At 41.0% G+C, this 20,397-nt stretch overlaps 1 pseudogene across 1 annotated transcript; it reads left to right on the top strand.

Annotated features, from left to right (window-relative positions):
- Window positions 1-573: 573 nt before the first annotated feature.
- LOC309606944 (ferritin light chain pseudogene) lies at window positions 574-19,861 on the top strand (annotated as a pseudogene). Its single transcript has one exon. The product of its transcript is annotated as a ferritin light chain pseudogene (transcript).
- The last annotated feature ends 536 nt before the right edge of the window (window positions 19,862-20,397 follow it).

The raw sequence follows: 20,397 nt of genomic DNA, 5'->3' as shown, positions 1-20,397 counted from the left end.
GCTAAGCAAAAGGTTATCTGATCCAGAAAGAAATGTTGCCACCTCTTAAGGAGATAGACGTGGCTGTGTGTTACTAGTAAAGAACAGTTTTGTTTTTCTCACACCTTCTTATAGTTATATAGTATGACTGCATTTTTATAAAAACATACGTGTGTATGCACATACACATACATAACTTCATATACATAAATGTGCATATTATACACACAACTTTAGATACGTGTACAGAGAGAGAGAGAAAGAGAAATTTGTAATTATATTTACTAAAACCCTTAAGAAAGGGTCAGAGAAATTATCTCTGGAAAGTGCTGTTAAAGAAGGGCTTTGGACAGTGTGCTCCGAGGCGCCGCGGATCTGTCTTTTGCTTCAACAGCGTTTGGACAGAACAGACCCAGGGACACCCCTTGCTCCAGCCTCCCACCACCCTCCAGCCTTTTTTCCAGTCACAACCTGTGGAATCAGCCGCTCCGCTATCCTCGGTCACAGGGACCGGCCAACACCATTTTTTGAGCTGAACTCCTCATTACCGATCAACCACGAGCTCCCGGATTCCTCAGAACTACTCCACCGACGTCAACCACCTGGCCAACATGCATCTGCGAGCCTCCTACACCTACCTCGCTCTGGGCTTCTATTTCGACGAGGTCGCTCTGGAGAGCGTGGGCCACTTTTCCGGGAATTGGCCGAGGAGAAGCACGAGGGCGCCGAGCGTCTTGAAAATGCAAAACCAGTGCGGCGGCCGCCCTCTCTTCCAGGAAGAGCAAAAGCCTCGCCACGACGAGTGGGGTAAAACCCAAGACGCTGTGGGAGCCGCCGTGCTCGTGGAGAAGAACCTGAATCAGGCCCTTGTGGACCTGCCTGCCCTGGGCTCTGCCCCCGCGGACCCCCGCCTCCGTGACTTCCGGGAGAGCCGCTTCCGGGAGGAGCAGGTGAAACTCATCAAGAAGATGGGCGACCACGTGACTAACCTCCGCAGGCCGGCTGGGCGAATATCTCTTTCAGAGGCTCGCCCTCCAGCACCACTAGGAGCCTCCGGAGCCCAGCAGGCTTTGAGGAGCCCCTCTCTGCAGCCACTAGGCAGCTTTTTAGCCACCCTGGAGCCCTCTCCCAAGATGTGGACCAAATGGGAACAATAAAGCTTTTTGCAGAAAAAAAAAAATAGAGCTTTGGTTTTCTGCATTTTTACAGGGATGTATTACTCAAATAATGAGAAAATGAAAGTGCAACTATCTCCATTTAGAAAAGTAAATTGAGTATGTGTCAGATGAGAAATAAACATAAGAAGTCTAAATAGAACCACAGAGAATGTTTTTAAAAAAGAAAGAAAAAAAGGCATTTATAATGGAGAGGGAGGGAAGTCATGATCTGAAAAAATTCATTAAACAGAGGATGACACATCTTATGTCACATTCCCATAATACAATACAGAGGTCCTAAGTGCATTTCATGAAGCATGAAAAAAAAAGAAACAGCTAAAGGTTAATGAAAACCCAAAGAGAAGGAAGTTCGTTGTAAGATCTGCAAAATCCATGCAATCTGGAATTGCATTCATATTAAGGAAGTGGGTGGTTCATACTCTCCCCGCCAACCCCCCGCACTTTACCTCTTCATGGATAACTCTGGTTTTTCTACCAGATTAATTCAGCTCAGATCACTTTCTTTATGGAAACATATTAAATAAATTAAGGAAATTAGCCAATTTGGTCGATTTTATAAAGAAATGGTGATTATGTATGCAATCCCACATCTGGTAGAGACATGAGTAAAGGACCAAATTTCATTGCAGTAGTTACCATATGCTCACTCCATTTCCCTTAGCACTATGAAATTGATGGTACCATTGGAAAAAAAAAAAAAATGAATCCCACAGAGTTAGAAATAATCTCAAAATTAAAAAAAAAAAAAAGAATAGAACATAAGTCAGACAAAAGGAAAGAAAAATTCCTGAATTTCTTAGGGTTTTTTCCCTGATTATAAAAGGAAAAAAGTTATTAAAGATGTTTAAAGACAATTCTTTAAAAGCCTGATGAGGTGACAATGACAGACCAGGTTATTTGGACTAGCTCTCCCACTGAAACAGCTAAAACTGCTGAATTAAACATTTGTAACCCTTTAACAGCATCAAAGAGCTGACAAAATAGAAAGGAAATACCAAGTAAGTATTAGAATAAGAAAGGTAAATGGAAAATTTACGGTTTGCTTTACCTCTGAAGGCATTTGCCAATCTGGAAGAAACGGAGCTGTGTTTTTGAAGGCCTTGTGGGACTGGGGAAGCAAGAGTTAAAGCATGGGGCCCATTCAGTGTTGTGTGTCTGGTAAACCATCTCGCATTTATGCATTAAGCTGAGATCTCAAAGGGCTACAGCATCACAGAAAGGATCAACCATCAGTATTTCCACCCCAGTAGTTTTTTGGGAGAAGTACCTTGGTGCTAAGCAGAGCAGGAGAAAAGAAAGGAAGGAGAAAACAAAGAGTATTGTCCTTGAGAGGGGGTAAACCATGGATAAGCTCTCTTGAGGGTTTACAGTCCCAATTTTGCAGCACCTAAGTGATCAAAAAGATATATGCCATGGTTTTAACTTAAAATAGTTCTCTGGTCATCAGGAAGTCCCCCCACACGTACACACAAATAATTGTTTAAGGGCAGTGAGCCACACAAAGACACCAACTATATAAGGAAATAATATACCATGAGTGAGAACCAGCAGAAATAACAGACACCTAAACACTTCAGATACTGCAATTATCAGACATGGAGTATTAAAAAACAACTATGCTCCTTTGTTTAAGGAAATGAGATAAATTTGAAAATGAATGAAGGGTACAGGAAATTCTAAAAAGTGTTACAGCAGATTTGAAAAAGAACCAAATTGAACTTGCATAAATTAAAAATACAATAACTGAAATTTAAAACAATATATAGATTGGGCAGGAGATCACATATAAAGAGAATAAATGGACTGGAAGAGAGAAGGCACTTATCCAGAATGCAGCTCACAGAACAAATAACTGGAAAAATAAGAGAGGCTTAGGAGGGACCTGGCTCAGAATAGGTATTCAGCAAACAGTTGCTGAATGCTCTGAAAACCAATGACACTATAACTTTTACTGATGAGGTTATTTCCTGGCTTCAGATGTGAGCTGGCTCTTCTAGACTGGGACTTAAGAGAAGATCCTGTAAAAGGAATATCAATTTCAGTGGCTGCAACTGAAAAAATTGATATGATCCACAGACATTTACTGAGAGCTTACTAACTGCAAAACACTGTGCTAAGCATCAGAGTTAAAAACATGTATGTTATTACACATAATTTATATGTTCTTTCTTATAAGAACAAGAGTTTCATAAGGGTTTTATAAAGGCACAATGTTCTAACCAGATTCTTCTACTAGCTTGCTGTGCAATCTTAAACAACTTATGTAAAGTCTCTCTGAGGCTCATTTTCTCTATTTTTAAGATGAGGACAATAGAAACAGAAAAGATATCACAGAAAGCAATGGCTTTGCTCATGGCATATCTATCGTAGCTGCTCAGTAAATATAAGTATATTCCCTCATTAACTAAAAATGTTTTTTGATGCACTGGGATTGGAGAAACCTGTATATGATATTTAATTCAACTGGATTGTGAATCCACATAATCTCCAAAGCCAGTGAAGTACTGGAATCTCCTTTTGATTATGTCATAGTTACGTAACAAGATGTGGAGAATATTGCTAGCGACCTGTCCAGTATCCATTCCCCACTTCTTCCTAACAGAACCCAAATCTATTTGTAGCAGTAACATGATGACCTAATGCTTTATCTCCCAGACCCTCGGAAGGCAAGTGTGTCCATGTGACAGCTGTAAGCAAGTTAGTAAGTCCGGCAATGAGGTATTTATTAGCCATGCTGCCACATGAGGCTTCCCATGAGCCCCTTTAGCCTTTGTCCCTCCAACAGCCACCTTGTGAGCATAAGAACAAAGCCACACAGAGCAGCAAAGAAGGAACAGAGAGACAGCCTGGGTCCTTGATCGCCGGGCTGCCATGTTGACCCAATACTGACGACTCCCAGACACTTCTGTGAGGCAAATGCCTTACTCATTTAAGTTTTACAGGCTTTTTCATTACAAGCTGTATTAGTCGGGGTTCTCCAAAGAAACAGAACCAACAGGATAGATATAGATATATAGATACAGATAAAGATACAGATATAGGTATAAAGAGATTTGTTTTTATAAGGAATTGACTCACGTGATTATGGAGGCTGAAAAGTCATAAGATCGGCAGTTAGCAAGCTGGAGACTCAGCAGAACCAATGGTAAAAGTCCAGGCCAAATCCAAAGGCCTGAGAAACAGGAGAGCCGAGGGTATAAACTCCAGTCCAAAAGCCAGCAGGCTTGAGACCTAAGAAGACCCAATGTTTCGATTCAAGTTAAAAGCCAGGAAAAAAGCAATGTCCCAGCTCAGCAGTCAGGCACGAGGAGTTTGTCCCTTCATCATGGGAAAGTCAGCTTTTTTGTTCTATTCAATTGATTGGAAGAGGGCCACGCATTAGGTAGTGCAATATGCTTTTCTCAGTCTCCCAATTCAAATATTAATCTCATCCAAAAACACACAGACACACCCAGAAGAATGTTTGACCAAATATCTGAGCCCCCTGTGACCCAGTCAGGTGGACACAGAAATTGAACCATCACACAAGCAGTCAGATACAATCCTGATATACCAGTCTGGACCACCTCATGGGCACCTGTAAAAGAAAACCCAAGACTTCATTTAAGAATAAGTTTTTTTGTGAGGTATCCTCAACCCCTACAATTTGACATTTAAAAAATCCACAGGAAGGGTAGTAGCACATGAACACAAATATTAAGGGAGTTAAGGATAGTGCAGAAAATCAGCTATTGTGGCTTAAAATGTTAACTAGCCCTCAAAGAATAGCTATAGTAAAAGTCTTGGGAATAGGCAGAGAAAACATGCTAGCCCCTTCCCCATGGAGTTCTTCACAATTGCTCCCAAAGGAACTTTGAAATCGCCAATGCTCAACCTGGAAAATGAGACATGAGTTGCCGGTCCTACCTCTGGCCCCACGAGAGAGAACAGAAGCATGTACCTCATCAGCATTACAATGTGAATGTAATTTTCCTGATGTGAAATTCAACATCCTTTTTGATCATTTTCCCTGATACTTTGGAATTTGTGTATAATGAGCATGTAAAGCACAAACTTATTTATACCTTAAAAGTGGTTTCATGAGCCCAAAGGAAAGGTCCTAATTTACATGTGACACTTGCTCACTCATTCATTGACTTGTTGGATAAATTACTGAGTGCATTCTAAGTGTCCAGCTCTGGGGACACAAAGCCAAGTACTTTGTGAAAAGGTTTAGGAGCCAGCTCTGTCCTCTAAGAGTTAATAATCTAATATTAACACTGATAGACAGCCACAGACCTCATGGCACAGAATAAAAGAATTAATCTGGGACATTCTCAGACAGTGAAGTATTTATGTCACAGACAAAAGAGCTTAGCATTGAAGTTAATGTTTGCAAATAAGAGTAATTGGACATGTAATGAAAGTGTTTCTGTGTAAACTTCCATTCCCAATCTAGCTGAGCAAACTTGGGCAAATTGCAGAGCCTCTGTGAGCCTCATTCCCCTTGTGAGGAAACAAAGATAATGATATCTAACATTGCAGATTCTTTGATGTTTAAATAACAGCATATAAACCATATAACACAATGTCCAACACAGAGTAAATGGAAAGTACTTTTAATAGATGCTCCTGCAACATGACAATTGCCTGAACAATAGTAATCTCACTAGAAAAGTAAAGGGTTTACATACTACGTGTATGTGTGAATTTCACAGACTTACCTTTTTTCAACCAAAGAGCCAGGGTCCCTGATACGTCCCTAATGACTCAGTTCTCATCAAGGCAAACTATTTTATTGAAGCAAAGAGTATGGGGGCTGAAAGTATAGGAAGAAACCAAATTAAGTGATTGTTTATATGCTTTTGCCAGTCATAGAATTAGCTATGTCTGTTTTGCATTATCAACCAGCGGTCTTTTGAAATTCCTGTCACTCCATCTTTTCTTTAAAATGAACAATTCTATATTGCTAAACAATATTTTCTATGTCCTTCTTTTAACATATTCATATTTCTGATTAACATAACACTACTTTTATTCATTTGTTGACTTAATTCATTAAAAATATGATTTGAGCACCTACTAAGAGCCAGGCACTCTTCTGAATGTAACATGTTAAATAATATCATCAAGACAGACACAGTTCCTAATCCCAGCTATTTTAGTCAAGGCTGCTGTTCCAAAACGTCTTCCTTTCATATCACTCACTTTCTTGGCCACTTATTATAAAATGTCACCCTTTAAAGATGGTTCATAACATAAGTATCCACTAAATTCCCATCTTTATTTATAGACTACAATTCATCAGGATGATTTTGATTTTCACTTCTATTCTCTCATCCACAGTTTCTCGAGTTAGTAGGGTCCCAGGATGGACAGAAGTATTGATGCTTAATTTTGGTGGTTGGAAAAGTGCTCGTGTCAAGGTTGACTGAACAATAAGTCATTCCTCTGAAACAAATGAGGTCCTAATGCAATGTGATGATGACACATGAAAAGGAGCCTTTCTGGTAAATTCTCTAGAGTTTTCATCAACTCAGCAGGTAGGAGAGATTGAATACCTGCTCAAAGCATATGTTTATCAGGGACATATGCACTAAGACATGAGCTATCATTTTTCCAAGCAAGATTTTAAACTCCAAGGGCTTTCATGTTACAAGACATTAAAGGCACTGAACGGTCACGGCATGAATTACAGCTGTTTACTGCGTGGGGAACCAGTGGGTAATTCTCTGCACATCAAAAGATGTTGCCACCAAATTTTCCCTCTCTCTCAGGACGTTAATGCTGACCCTGACTGATGCCCCATGAAAGACTAGTATAATGTCTTTTTAAATAACTTTTTTTGCCTTATGTAACATTCACAGACCAGGTATTCAGAGAAAAAAATTAGCAAATTTCTAGGAAGAGTTGAAAGCATGTTTTGTTTTAGATGTTCATCCTCGCATTCATGGAGAGAAGAGATGAACACATTTCCAGAAGTTCAGCAAAACTTTTTCAGAAATTCAACAAAAACTCCTGGAAGGCTAAGAGGTATCCATCAGTTCCTTCCAGCCCAGAGCAGAGTCCCAGACAAGGGCTTAACAAATGGCAGCACAAGGTCTGTATTGATGTCCTTCCTCAATTGCCTAATTTATACCTAGGAAGCAACTCACCCAGCGGGGCCTGGCCTCTTTGTTTAATCATCCGCCAGCCCCTTCACAGGCCAGTCGTGGTGATAAAGCACAGCACTGCTACCCCGCTGCTGGCCAGCAGGTAGGAACACCCCCGGGTGCTCACAGGCTGGGAAATTCTCTGCCTCTCATTCTGCCTGTGTCATGCTTGTCTGTCGGTCTCCACAGCAATGTGACTGACTCTGTCCCTGGCTCTATCTCTATTTCTAAATCTTCCTCCTTCCCTGACTCCATTTCTGTCTCCATGTGAACCTCTCTATCTCTGCCTCCCTCTGCTTGTTCATCTCTCTCTTTATGTTCCTCTCTACATGTATCTCTCTCTGTCTTTCTCTGTCTCTCTTTCTCTCTCCCTCATCTCTCTCTTTCTGGCTCTCTGTGTGTCTTCCTCTGTTTCTGTCTCTCTCTATGTCTCTCTGTCTCTGTATGTGTGTAACTTTTCCCATCCCTTTCTCTTTCTCTCTCTGTCTCTTTCTCTGTCTATCTCTCTCTCATACCTGTGCATGCAGACACAAACAGCCAATGGCATTATTATTTTATCTTCACTATTAACCCCAATAAACTATTACATGTCTCCCACACTATCATGATGAAAAACAAAGTTTCCCTGCAGAGAAATGCACACATTATTAGAAAACAAAATTCCGATATAAACACAAGGCAGGGTCTTCATTATCCTCTGCATCCAGGATTTACACAAAGACCAAAACATGTACTGAAGGCTCTTTCTTGTCACTTAGATCAGTAGCCCAAAATATCCCTAGAGCGATTCTCAGACCCATAACTATGTCTATCACTGGGTATAGGCTAAGTTATATATTTTATATTTCAATTTAATATGTTTTCCAAATATATGTAACTCAAGTTTTCCTTTTTTTTTTTTTTTTCACCACGCCATGTGGCATGTGGGATCTTAGTTCCCTGACCAGGTATCAAACCCATGCCCCCTGCAGTGGAAGTGCAGAGCCTTAACCACTGGACTGCCAGGGACGTCCCAAGGTTTCTTAATGTAGAATCCATGGCTGTCCACAATAGGTGGTTTCAGGGGGTTCCGTAAACACTCTGAAACAGTATGTCATTTTTTATCAGCGCTTTTCAGGAAAAAAGTCCATAGCTTTCAACAAGATTCCAAAAAAAAGTCCTTATCAAACAGACAAAAAAAAAGTAATCACCAATGGGGTTGTCATGTTCAAAAAATTATAAATTCGTTATAAAAATTTTTCTTTTGGTCAATATACATCTTATCAACCAAGGGAAGCTAATAGGTACACACCCACCATCATATGGAAGTTCACAAAACATTCTGACAACTAAAGCAGTGCAAATCACTATTTGAGAGGCTTATAAATTCCACCTACTGGGAACTTTTTCATTTGGCACTGCTGGTATTTTTCAATCCTTTTTATAATCCTTGAGAACTATTTATGACATAGTCCAAATGAGCTCCATCTAAATAAATTTTTACCTTCCTCAACACTTCCAAAGGATCTTTCCTTTTCTAACAGAGCTCCTTAAACAGACACTCACAGGAGAGGACAGAGACACAAAGCACTGAGCAAGTAGCACATTCTATTCTCTACAATTAGTTCCACAGAGGAGTCAAGGTACAGAAAAGGTTGGAAAGGTTACCTATTGTCTTCCTTCTCAATACAGGATGAGTTTGTGTATTTGATTTCAACAACTGCCCAAATAATGAAACCACAGAAAATGGTCAAGGTTAATTCAATGTAGATACTTCACTTTAAATGCAATTGTCATTTCATTTCTAAAACACTTCTAAAAAGAAATGATTGGTTGGGAAATTAGTATCTAAGCAGAGAATTGAAATAAAAAATGGGTTGTTTAGCAAGGATGTTAGCTTCAGGAAGCACCATGAGGCCAAGGATGGAAAGGTCCTTTAAGAATTCCACGATGACAAAAGGGCAAATCTTTCAAACTGGCCTTCAAGGCTCCTTAAAATGTAGTGTGAAACTTCAGATCCATCCTTATCTCCAATAGTTGTCAACAGCCATTTTACCTCTTCCCTTCTTTCTTGAAGCCAATATTCTAATAACCTTCCACATCTTTGCTACTGTGGCAGACAGACTACAAGGGGGCCACCATTGTCCCCAACGTTCCTGGCGTGTTCACATCTTTGTATCATCTGATTCCCTTGAGTGTGTGCTTCCAACCAACAGAATATGGCAAAGGGGACGGGATGTTACCCCCACGATTATGTTATATAAGATTCTTTATTGCTAGCAGATTCAATCTGGAATCTCTCTCTCTCTCTCCATTACTCACTTTAAAGAAGCAATCTGCCCTGAACTCTACAGCGTCAAGGAAATCAATTCTGCCACCAATTTAATGAAACTTCGAAATGGACCCTACCCAAGTTGAGCCTCTGGTGAGAATGAACCCTCGTTAACAACTTGATTACAGCCTCGTGAGATTCTGTGCAGAGAACTCAGCCAAGCTTTGCCCAAATGCCTGACCCACAGAAACTGTGAGGTAATAAATGTATTATTTTAAGCTGCTAAGTTTGTTACCCAGCAGAAAAAACTAATACAGTAAGTACTGTGCTGTCTTTCTAGAATGCTCTTCGTCTTCTTTGAAATCCCATCCCTTTGTAAAGAATCAGATCCAAAATTTCTCCTATCTTTTTCTCACGTAAAAGCTAACAATTTGTCCCACGGCATCCTTGGCAGTTTGATCTTCAGCCTCTTCCCAATAGCCCTTTCCCACAAGGGTGACTCTGGGCCTGTTTTCTTACAGGGATTTCTCTACCTGTGTCCACACAGATCACCATGACTTCAAATATATCTACACAATCTGCTCCTTCTGCCTGGTAAGATCTTCGTAGTTTTGTGGTCCTGCTTCCCTGGGCCCATCACTCCTCCTTTTCTTACCACTCAACTCTCTTCCTCTCTCCACAACAAAGGTGACTCTTAGCGTCTTCCTGAACTTTAGTGAGACCCCAACCTTTAGACTTATGGCCTAGTTTCTTCTTGGCTCTGAGCCCAGGCTGATTTCCCCAGCCAATCAAACTCTTTCACAAGCTTGAGAAGGGCTTGGTTATGAATCGTCCCATCAGTGGACACAGCTCCCTAATCAACTCAATGAGGCCCTCACCACTGGTACACTGAAGCAAAGAGCTGTGGGACCAGCCTCTCATCAGTCACCTGGCCAGCTTCTTAAATGCTTAGCACTGAGATTCAGGAAAAGATGAGCCCGTGTTTGAGCCCACATACAGGTCACAATAGATCTACCTCACTTTACTTCATCTGCATCTACTAAACATCAGGTGAGTGTAAAGTTAGCCTTCAATGCCCATAAAATATTATCCAGTGCATATTAGGATGTGTAGGAGTGTAAACTGGGAAAGCCCTTTTTGCAGAACAATTTGGAATATCTATCAAAATATAAGAGTTTATTCCCTTTTATACATGGTAAATTATAATGCTGTACACCTGAAACTTACATAATAACAACAAAAAAAGGGTTTATAACCTTTGATCAAGCAATTCAACTGTGGTTACTATCATAGAAAAGCATCTTCATGGGAGCACAAAAAGACGAGTACCGGGCCATTCTATGGAGCATGGTTTTTTGAGTAAAAATGTGGGAAAATGTTGAAGATGGATGACATACGCTATGATATATCCATACATTCATACTATAGGGTGATACTCACCAGTTAAAAAGAATGCTGGGACTTCTGCTTCCAGGAAAAGGGAATAGACATAGTTTTCCCTAGTCTTCCTGCTAAGTATAAATAAAAACCCTTGACATTATATATAAAACAAACATAAGGAAACTGTAAAAGGAATGAAGAAGGCAATTCAGCTAGGGATCAGAGATCAAAGAAATGACACAGTGGTAAATGCCCTTGCTTTTCTTTTTGCCTTATATATCCCCCAACTGGAGCTGAAGAAGCCAAAGTCCAACCTGTATACAAATGTTTATAATATTCCTAATGGGCCAAGACTGGAAGGGAGCAAGATGACCTTCAATGGGTGAAAAAAATTAAAGTGTGGTACATCCATACTACAGAACACGACTCAGCAAGAAAAGGAACTGCGAATACATGTGATAACCTGAACAAACCTCCAGAGAATTATACTGAGTGAAAAGAGTAGATTCCAAAAGGTTACACTCTACAATATGCCATTTACATAACATTCCTGAAATCATAAAATAATAGAAACAGAGGAGAGATTAGCAGTTGCAGGTTTAAGGAGTGGGTGGGGCAGGAGAGATGTAGATGGAGCAACATGAGGGGTCTTTGTGATGGAAATGTTCTGTATCTTTATGTATCAATGTCAACATTTTGGTTGTGATATTTTACTGTAGTTCTGCGAGATATTACCACTGGGCGACACTTGTGAAAGGGTACTCAGGATCTCTGTATTTTTTCTTCATGTGAATCTACAATTATCTCAAAATAAAAAGTTTAATTAAAAAAAAAAAAGAAAATACTGTCTCTAAGCTCTCCAAGAGGTACTGTTTTTAAAAAGTAAGTTGTAGAACATTACCTAAGGTATGACCCCATTTGTGCTAAAAATAAAAACTAAATTTTATAATGACTTACTGAGTGGCAGGCACTGCTTCAAGCCCTTTGTAAATATTCACACATTCAAGCCTCACTATAAGTCTGTGAGGTAAGCACTATTTTTTTTTTATAAGTTTATTTATTTATTTATTTTTGGCTGTGTTGGGTCTTTGCTGCTGCGTGAGGGCTTCCTCTAGTTGCAGAGAGCGGGGGCTACTCTTCGTTGCGGTGCGCAGGCTTCTCATTGCAGTGGCTTCTCTTGTTGCGGAGCACAGGCTCTAAGCACACAGGTTCAGTAGTTACGGCGCATGAGCTTAGTTGCTCCACGGCATGTGGGATCTTCCCAGTCTAGGTATCAAACCCGTGTCCCCTGCATGGGCATGCGGATTCTTAACCACTGCACCACCAGGGAAGTCCCATAAGCACTACTGTTATCTGCATTCTAGAGAGGAGGAAACTGAGGCTCAGAGAGGTTGGATAGCCCAGCCAAGGTCACCCAGCCTAGACTCAGAATAGACTAGGTCACCTAGGATAGTCTCAGGACTTGAACTCAAGTTGCCTGACTCCAGGGTTTATGCTCTAAACCACTTACTGCATGTTTCCAACTATCATCCTGAAAGGAAGTTTTCATGTAAGTAAGTGGAAAAGGGTCTTAATAGATACACACAGCCAGTGGTGTCCTTGTAAACAAGCTTTACAAGGGGGAGCTCCGATCTGTAGTCTTTGCCAGTTTCCATGGCAACAACATGCCCAATTTCAAGCTCCTAATGTGATGTCCCTAAACACAAGGGTTGTTAGAAGCCAGCTCCGGCACATCACTGTTGTGCCCCTGTGTGTGATAAAACAAATCAAAACTATGATGCCCTTGGGGAGGGGAAAATGGGGGGGTAAAAAATGAAAAGGGTGGTTTTTACTTTGTATTAACAAACTGTTTACAATGAGAATATACATATTACTCATACATTATAAAAATGCAAAATAAAAACAAGTTAAGAATAGATCCTGTTAGGAAGAACTTAAAATCTTATTAGGCCAAAGCCCCTTCCAACATATTCCAGAGCTCAGATTACTTCACTCCACCCACTGCCCACAGGACACTCTCCCAGGCCCCTTCTCAGGACAGATAAGTCCTCTCAAGAGTTTGGCCTTGGCCTGGTTCCAGCCTCACCTCCTGCTCCTGCTTCCACAAACTCCTGTGCTGCAGACTACATGCTGCGCCATGGGCTGTCAAGTTACCACGCCTCTGTTCACGCCCTTTCCTATTCTGGGAATGCTTTTCCCATCTCATTTCTATACTCATGCCCCACAGCTGACATAAAACCTCCCACCGGATTGTACTCTCCTTGATAGGAAGGATCATTTTTTACTGAATGTTTTCTCATTTAATCCTCACAGCAACCCTGTGCGAAGGGGTCATTTATGATCCACATTTTAAAGGGAAGGAAAACACTGATGAAGAACTCATTCAGGGACTTCCCTGGTGGTGCAGTGGTTAAGAATCCGCCTGCCAGTGCAGGGGACACGGGTTCGAGCCCTGGTCTGGGAAGATCCCACATGCCGTGGAGCAACTAAGCCCGTGAGCCACAACTACTGAAGCCCTCACGCCTAGAGCCCATGCTCCGCAACAAGAGAAGCCACCGCAATGAGAAACCTGCACACCACAATGAAGAGTAGCCCCCACTCACTACAACTAGAGAAAGCCCGCGAGCAGGAACGAAGACCCAATGCAGCCATAAATAAATAAATAAATAAATAAATAAATAAATAAATAAATTCATTTTAAAAGAACTCATTAAAAATGTATTAGTTATCTATTGCTGCATAACAAATTACCGCAGAGGTTAGCAACTTAAAACAATAATATTTATCTTTCATGGTTTCTATGGGTCAGAAGTCTGGTTACTAATGAATCTCTGGCCCACATGCTCTCACAGGCTCTAATAAGGGGTTGCTGGGGCAGCAGTCTTATCTCAAAGCTTGACTGGGGAAGGGTCTGCTTCCAAGCCACTCATGGTTGTTGGCAGGACTAGGTTCCTTGTGGTCTGTTGGACTGAGGGCTTCAGTTGTTCCCTGACTGTTGGCTGGCAGTTGTGCTTCTCTCCTTGCCACATGGGTTTCTATATCGGGCAGCTCACAGCATGGCAGCTTGCTTCATCAGGAGAGAAAGCAAGAGGAGTCGGAGAAAGAATGTGCAAGCAAGACAGAAGCTACAGTCTTTTAAAACCTAATCTCGGAATGCTATCCCATCACTTTTGCCAAACTTGATTTGTTAATGTGAGTCACTAGGGCCCAGCCTCACTCAAGGAGAGGGGACCGATTACACAAAGGGATGAACACCAGGAGACAGGGATCACGTGAGCCATTTTTGAAGCTACCTATACAAAGAGTTACACAGTGGCTGAGGGGCAGAACACAGACGTGTAGGACACTTTCAGTATCTCCATACTGATACAGCATCTTTTCTCTGTCTGTGTTCATGGCTAGTGTTCTCTATCTTGCCATATGCATCCTTTTAACAAATATGTATTGGACACCTATGACATGCCAGGCACTGTCCTGGGTGCTGAAGGACGGCAGGGAACAAACAAACAAACTGAAAAATTATACCAGATGATAAATTGTATCGGATGATAAATGCAGGAGAGGAGACAAAAGAACCCTCCGCCACTGTTGGTGAGAATGTAAATTGTTGCAGCCACTATGGAGAACAATATCAAGGTTCCTTAAAAAACTAAAAATAGAGTTACCATATGATCCAGCAATCCCTCTCCTGGGCATATATCCAGACAAAGCTCTAATGCAAAGAGATACATGCACCCCAATGTTTATAGCAGCACTATTTACAATAGCCAAGACATGTAAACAACCTAAATATCCATCAACAGATGAATGGATAAAGAAGGTGTGGTACATATATACAATGGAATATTGCTCAGCCATAAAAAAGAGTGAAATAATGCCATTTGTGGCAACACAGATGGACCTAAAGATTATCACACTAAGTGAAGTAAGCCAGACTGAGAAAGACAAATATCATATGATATTGCTTATATGTGGACTCTAAAAAAAATGATACAAATGAAATTATTTACAAAACAGAAATAGACCCACAGACATGGAAAACAAACTTATGGTTACCAAAGGGGAAAGGGAGGGAGGGAGAAATTAAGAGTTTGGGATTAACAGATACACACCACTCTGTATAAAATAGATAAACAACAAGAAACTTCTGTATAGCACAGGGAACTCTACTCAGTATTTTGTAATAAGCTATGTGTGTGTGTGTGTGTGTGTGTGTGTGTGTGTGTGTGTGTGTGTGTATAACTGAATCACTTTATTGTATACCTGAAACTAACACAACATTGTAAATACTTCGATTTAAAAAAATTACATAGATGATAAACAAGGTAAGATAATAAAAAGAGATGTCGAGGGAGGTAAAGGTCGAAGACAGCCACTCTGGGTAGAGACGTGAAGGAAGTTGGGGAGATGTAGGGGAAGAGTTCCAAGTAAAGGGAACAGCAAATGCAAAGGCCCTGAGGTAGGACCATGCCTAGTGTACTTAAGGCACAGAAAGGAAGCCAGGGACGTACCAGCGAAGTCAACAAGAAAGAGAGAAGGTCAGAGAGGTTGGCAAGGCCTTGCAGACCATGGTAAAAACTTTGGTGCTTCACTTGAAAGGTGTCAGGAAGCCAGTGGAGGGTTAAAATTTTCTTTTCAAGACCAGATCATGGAGTAAGAGAACAAAGTATTTTGGGGGTCACTTTCTGACCCTTACCATTGTCTCGACTTTGACAGTTTTTCTTTCACCTGTTTTAAAGGACAGTTTTGTACCCAGCACAAGGTAGGTACTTAATAAATGCTTAATAGTGTTACATAATGTGGTGAGGTCACTTTAAAATCAGACCCTGTGCTAATTCAAAAATGTTCAAGGTAACAAACTTTATTAATCATTTGTAATGATCCAAGTTCTAGACAGATGGAAATGAATGGAACATGGCTCCTGCCCTTCAAAGAATCATCCTGTAGTGTCCACTCTACAATGAAAGATGTTACCGTCAGGATGGCAGAGGATTCCAAGGATAATTCTGCATACTTCAGCCAAACTTTTCCTTGCATGGATTCCCAGGGTATGGAATGGCAGAGAACTGAAGCATATTAATGAACTATATTTTATAGAAATTAGGTCATTTCTTGGCTAGAACTCTTCATGAAGTGGGTCACATATTTTCCCACCTTTCTACCTGAGTCATAGGCATAAATGAATCCGGTGATGGTTTCATCTTGAGTGCCAACTTTGACACCTATTGGCTTCCAGGAGAACTATGTTAAGAATGATTCTGAGGCCACATTCAAGTCCATGCTCAATGTCTACCATGGATCCAGAGCAAAGAAATGGTGGCTGACCAGCTCATCAAGATTATGTTGTAAATATGGTCCACCATGTCAGTAAATGGCAACTCCATCATTTGATTTGCTTGAGCCAACATCCTTGGAATCATCCTGGACTCCCCTTTCACTCTTACAGGCCGCATCCAAATTGTCAGTAAATGCTAATGGCTCTACCAGCAATGTATATCACCTCCACTGCTTCCATCCTGTTTCCATCTCCTACTACTCTCCTATGCACCATACTCATCCCACTGTTGTTCCTTGAGCCTACCAGGAACCCTCCCAACTCAGGACTTTTGAGTTTCTAGTTCTCTCTAGCTGGCGGGCTCTGTCACCAGGTAACCACAGCTTGACCCTCCTCCTTCACCTTCTCAGTGAGACCTTCTCCACCTTCCTATTTACAATTGTAGCTCCCACATCCCCTCCTCCCAACACTCTTCCCTCACTTGTACATATCCCTCATCATCAATTTACATCCTATATACTTTTGTTACTTATGTATTTAGTGGATACGTCCCTCCACTAAAATATATGCTGCATGAGGACAAAGATTTCTCTCCTGTCTGTTCACTGTTTTATCCCCAGCACATAGAACAGTGCAAGCACGGTAGCTGCTTAATAAATATTTATCAAGTGAAGAGTAGATAAACAAATGGATGACCAGGGCTATAATTCAATGAGGGTCAGCAATTGTTGGTATTTTAGGAGCCTCTTTGTCGCTACACTAAATGGCCTTATCCTGTAATGCTCTGGTTACTTCACTATAGCCAATGAGTCTGTTTAGAGCTGCACTGTCTAATATAGTAGCTACCAGCCACAGGTGGCTTTTTAGATTTAAATTTATACAAATGAAAATTAAGGAAAATGGAAACTTCAGCTGCTCAGTCACATTAGCCATATTTCAAATGCTCAACCGCCACATGGGGCTGGCAGCTACCATACTGGACAGCACAGGTACAAAACATTTCCATCAGTGCAGAAAGTTCTGTTGGCCAGCACTGGTCTGGAATATCCACTCTGACTACCCCAGAGTAATTACTATAATTAATCTGCTGATTTGAGAGACCAACTAAATCAACCTGTTAAAATTATATCCAATAAGAACAAACTGAGTATTGATCCAGGCCTGAAGAATTCTCCTATGGGATTGTGTGCCTGGGCTTTCTGACTTCATCCCACAGGGTCTCTTCTTCCTTCATCTTGGCTTTTCTCTGCTGTTCCAAAGTGATGAGTTTTCTGGGTAGAGGGCTTATAGATAGGTGAGTTGATACAGTAGCACCTCTACTGCATGAAAATTGCCTCCTTAACTCAGATTGTATTTTGCCAATCTTCGAAGATAAAGGACACATGGCAATTGTCAGAAATAAAGATAGGAATGGGATAAGATTCTCTTTGTGGCTTGGGATCAGAATAGGAGTAAGTGGGTAACAAAACAGGAAGTGGACCAATTATGAAGATAAGTGGACAGAACATTATAAGGTCAACAGTAGTTGACATTCATAGTCTGGGATAAACACACACTATGTGTTTTCAGTAGAGGAGCATGGTTTACATTGTTATTTACAGCCTGGGGATTTTGGTAACCCAGGCAGAAGTGCCCATCACCAGTTTTTGTTTCAGTAGGTCACAGGATCCACATACCGCTTCATCACCGATACCTCCCATAGGCATTACCCCCAGTGCTCTTTAAATAATCCAGCAAACCACCCGCAGAGGTTGGGATGGGCAAACATCCTTCAGAATGAAGTATTTTCCTCTGCCTGCTTTCAGTTCTCTCCTCTCCAGAGGACAAACGGATCTATCACCGCTAAGGGAAGTCCACACTTCAGCACTTTTAACTGTCACCTTCAGGAAAAACCGCAGTCTCTCTCCCTCTTCCTGCTTAATTACAAACTGCTTTCACATCCATCTAAGGAAATGTACCTATCCCTAGTGCACAACAAGCCTTGAGAGCCCTCCAGGCTAAGATCAGAGGTTAAGTTCAAATGGGATACCAGCACAATCTGACCTAATTTTAACCCTGCTAAATAATTAAAAGAAAAAAAAATTAAGCAAGTTTCTTAAAAAATTCTCTATGTCTTTTAATTTGCAATTAAAATTAATTTATTTTGAAAACATGCCATGTTTCATCCCCTTCTTTTTTTCTAGTCTGAGGAATGCTTCTGTTATTTCACAGCCAAAATGTTCCTTTCATTTTCTGAAGGCCAAATACTTAATGTGGTTTACTTTTCACTATTTAATGTTTGTTTCATGATAGTATCCGAATTTCATTCCATGATTAATTGGTTCTTCCCTTATCTATGCCTCAATTCCGTATTTTAGAAACCTGGCCAGTGGATCTTTGGGGATTCCAAATGTCTTGTTCACCCGTTGTGTTCCCCATCGTGCCTCAAAGAGAATCTGACCATGAATTGGTGTGGAATTCTTGAATGAACGTACAAATGAATGAATGAATGAACGAGTGGATACAGAGTCACTAGGCAAAGAAGTTGTCACATGCTCAACATTGCTAACACTAGGGAAATACAAATCAAAACCACAGTGAGATATCACCTCACACCTGTCAGAATGGCTATCAACAAACAGACCACAAGTAACAAACACTGCTGATGATGTGGAGAAAAGGGAACCCTCATACACTGTTGGTGGGAATGTAAACTGGTGCAGCCATTGTGGAAAATAGTATGGAAAAACTAAAAACTAAAAATAAAATGACCATATAACCCAGCAATGCCACTCCTGGGTATATATCCCAAAAAAGCAAAAACACTAATTCAAAAAGATACATGCACCCCAATGTTCATAACAGCATTATTTACAATTGCCAAGATATGGAAGCAACCTAAGTGTCCATCAACAGATGAATGGATAAAGAAGATGTGGTATATACATATATATATACACACACACACACAATAGAATACTACTCAGTCATAAAAAAGAATGAAATTTTGCAATTTGCAGCAACATGGATAGACTTGGAGAACATTATGCTGAGTGAAATGAATGAGACAGAGAAAGACAAATACTGTATGATATCACTTATATTTGGAATCTAAAAAATACAACAAACTAGTGAATAAAACAAAGAAGAAGCAGACTCACAGGTACGGAGAACCAATTAGTGGTTACCAGTGGGGAGAGGGAAGGAGGGAGGGGAAATATAGGAGTTGGGAAGGGAAAGGTTATTATGGGATTATATGAAATCATGTTTAGATTTAAAGAATCTTTCATTCAATTAAAAAAAAAAAAAAAAAAGAAGCCATGCAAGACTGCATGGTCAGTCTTGGCCTGTGTCTCTTCACTTAGAGAATGTTCTCAGATCCTATATCCAGAAGCACTTTTACCAATGGGACTTGGTTGTGCAGAATAATCCTGCTTACCCCAGCTCAAGAGTAACTGGGTGAAGGAGAGATACTGTGAGGACACTGGGATACAACGCAACTTTCAAACAATAACAAGGACCCAAACAGATGCCACGTACCTGAATGGGTTTAAAAAGAAAAAGTCTCGGGACTTCCCTGGAGGCACAGTGGTTAAGAATCCGCCTGCCAATGCAGGGGATGCGGGTTCGAGCCCTGGTCTGGGAAGATCCCACATGCCGCGGAGCAACTAAGCCCATGTGCCACAACTAATGAGCCTGTGCTCTAGAGCCCATGAGCCACAACTACTGAGCCACCGTGCCACAACTAATGAGCCTGTGCTCTAGAGCCCATGAGCCACAACTACTGAGCCCCCGTGCCACAACTACTGAAGCCCGTGTGCCTAGAGCCCGTGCTCCGCAACAGGAGAAGCCACCGCAATGAGAAGCCCACGCACCACAACGAAGAGTAGCCCCCGCTCGCAGCAACTAGAGAAAGCCCGCATGCAGCAATGAAGACCCAATGCAGCCAAAAATAAAATAAATAAATTTATTTTTAAAAAAAGTCTCTTTGGACTTTACCCATTTCTTTTAGGCAAAAAGCATTTGCAATAAGTAGAATGTACCAGGGAACAAAGACAACACAGAAGTGTTCGCTTTCCAGTCACATACTGGCACCTGGATCATCTTGGCTGAAATGGCTCTCAGTCGCTCCTCTGTTGGTTTCTAGGTGGCACAGGGAAATGCAGACTGAGCTCTAACTTAGCAGGACACTGTGAAAATGCAAATGCCAAAGTGGTAAGTACC

Source organism: Balaenoptera borealis (assembly GCF_965194805.1).
Source record: "Balaenoptera borealis genome assembly, chromosome: 12".
Lineage (NCBI taxonomy): Eukaryota > Metazoa > Chordata > Mammalia > Artiodactyla > Balaenopteridae > Balaenoptera > Balaenoptera borealis.
The sequence above is the reverse complement of the archived record's forward strand: the minus strand, read 5'-3'. Positions and strand labels throughout refer to the sequence as shown.